This window comes from Anneissia japonica, unplaced genomic scaffold (assembly GCF_011630105.1).
Source record: "Anneissia japonica isolate Jap-2015-1 unplaced genomic scaffold, ASM1163010v1 scaffold11779_len1430905_cov172, whole genome shotgun sequence".
NCBI classification, from domain to species: domain Eukaryota; kingdom Metazoa; phylum Echinodermata; class Crinoidea; order Comatulida; family Comatulidae; genus Anneissia; species Anneissia japonica.
This window is the reverse complement of record NW_022740041.1, coordinates 878558-880639: the sequence shown is the minus strand read 5'-3', so window position 1 is coordinate 880639 and position 2082 is coordinate 878558. Positions and strand designations below refer to the sequence as shown.

Sequence of the window (2082 nt, the reverse complement as noted above, 5' to 3'; positions counted from 1 at the left end):
GCTATGTATTGTAAGGACAATGAAATAAAAGATAATGAAAAAAAATGATATTACGGGATTCGAACCCGGGGTCGGTAGTGTGGAAAATGCTCTTCTAACCACTACACCCAAACTGTTTTCATATGTATCCTGTAAAATTAATGCCAGTATGTTTTGTTGCACTTCTTTTGCAAACCTCGTAAAGCACATAAACAATCGTCCATAGGCCTACAGATAAAAGAGTAGTTCATTCATTGTGCCCTTAACCTTTGACCTTTCAAATCTAGTCACTTCCAGAACTTTATGGAATATTGTGGCCGAGTTTGACAAGTTTCTAGTGATATCTGTGCAAATCAGGTTAAAATTTAGTAGATATTTTGTCGATTTGTGACCTTGACCTTTGACCCTGACCCTTCAAAATGTAATCATTTTTAGATTGTTGGTCATGGAACATTGTGACAAAAAAAAGAATTTCTAATAAAAATTATCGGCGATAGGCTGTTGTATATAAAAAGCTGGTTTTTCGCAGATTGTTGTAAAGAGCTTGTGTTGTAGACAACAGACATAACCACACAACTATATTATTATATTAAACCCTTCAAAATTTAATCACCTCGGGATCTTTGGTCATGGATAATTAGGTAGGTTTTGTAACATTACAAAAACGATAATGAATACGTCATCATCATTATCATCATTTGTGCCTTAAACAGTCTTGAAAATATATATACAAGCTGAATATGATCGTTGATTTATGTAAAAGGTTTGGATGGCTTACGTTGTAACAGACATGCTACTGTAAGGGTTGTCTTAATATTCTTTTATTGTTTTCGTGAAAACTCCCTCATATAACCAATTTTTGGTTTCAGAAATGAAATAAAAACAATAAAGTCAGTTTCGAAGTACATATCAATATATAAAAAATACAATTGTCAAATAACGAAATATTAACTGAGCGATGTAAACACAAAAATGGACAAAAATTATAGAAAACAGCAGCACGAGGACAAAGTCAACGTACGATCGCTTTGTGAGAGCAGCTTGGACGAAAGTTATCATACGATGCAGGAATATGATATGAATCTTAAAGGCCTACCTTACCCAAGGGTAGATACAGATCTCTTTGAAAAAAAAAATCCAACAATATCATTCAGTCTAGGCCTACGAGATACAGCATTGACGATGGCAGCATTTTTCAGAACACATCTAATGCGATCATATCTATAGAACTGGAGGTAATAAAGAAATATTAAAAAGAAAAAATATAAATAGGCCTTTAGTCACATTTTATGAAATTGTGGAAATTCCATAGAATTATAATAACTCTATGGGAAATTCCAATTGCATCCTGCTGCAGACCGGCAGCGAGGCGAGGTCAGCCACGCTTTGCAAAAAGCAGCCAGACATTGCAAAATCGTTAATGCAAAAGAATAGCCTGGGCGATACCATTTTCGCGAAGGTAAATTGACTTTCTACATAAACCTTGTACAAAAAAATATGATCGACCACTTTCATGGTTGCTGCCCTCTACAGTATTTCAACGTCAGGTTAAGTTATAGCTTTGGTTATAGTCTAGTATCCAAATAAATATTCCATGGCGCGGAATTTGTGCTTACAAATTGTGTTGGTTTAGCCATTTAATTTTTGAGGTTCTACCCGTGATAAAGTTAAATACTTAGGTTTGTTTCGGAACGTATTTACAAATTGTACTACCGGTAAGTGATATTAGGCTGGTTTGTAGTGTGCGGCTTAGCTAGGCCTAGAGGCTTAGCCTATATAGGCTAGGCTAGCTGCTAGCCTAGGCCTAGGCTAGTAGGGCTAGGCCTAAGCTCAGTAGAGGCCTAGCCTAGGCTAGCTGTTAGGAAGGTTAGGAATAGGTCTAGCCTAGGCTAACTAACAGTGTAACACTATTTAGTTAGTTAGCTAGTTAGATGAACCTGTTTAAAACTAATTCCTGTTACTAATACGCCTTTTTCACGAATCGGTAGACATCTTGAAGTGATGACAAACATTGCGAATCAGCGGTGCGTAACCAACAGAAATAAGATAAGCTTTTGGGCGGATTTTTTGACATCATGTTATTTAAAAAATCATAACTCTATA

General features: G+C 35.9%; 1 protein-coding gene across 3 annotated transcripts in view; it reads left to right on the top strand.

Moving 5' to 3' along the window:
• The first annotated feature begins 1545 nt into the window (after window positions 1-1545).
• LOC117118130 (protein MMS22-like) overlaps window positions 1546-2082 on the top strand; it is a 60451-nt gene continuing 59914 nt past the window's right edge. For all 3 annotated transcript variants that reach the window (XR_004447007.1, XM_033262637.1, XM_033262638.1), the window contains exon 1: window positions 1546-1694. The gene's annotated coding sequence lies outside the window, so the exon portion shown is untranslated. The remainder of the gene's footprint in view (window positions 1695-2082) is intronic.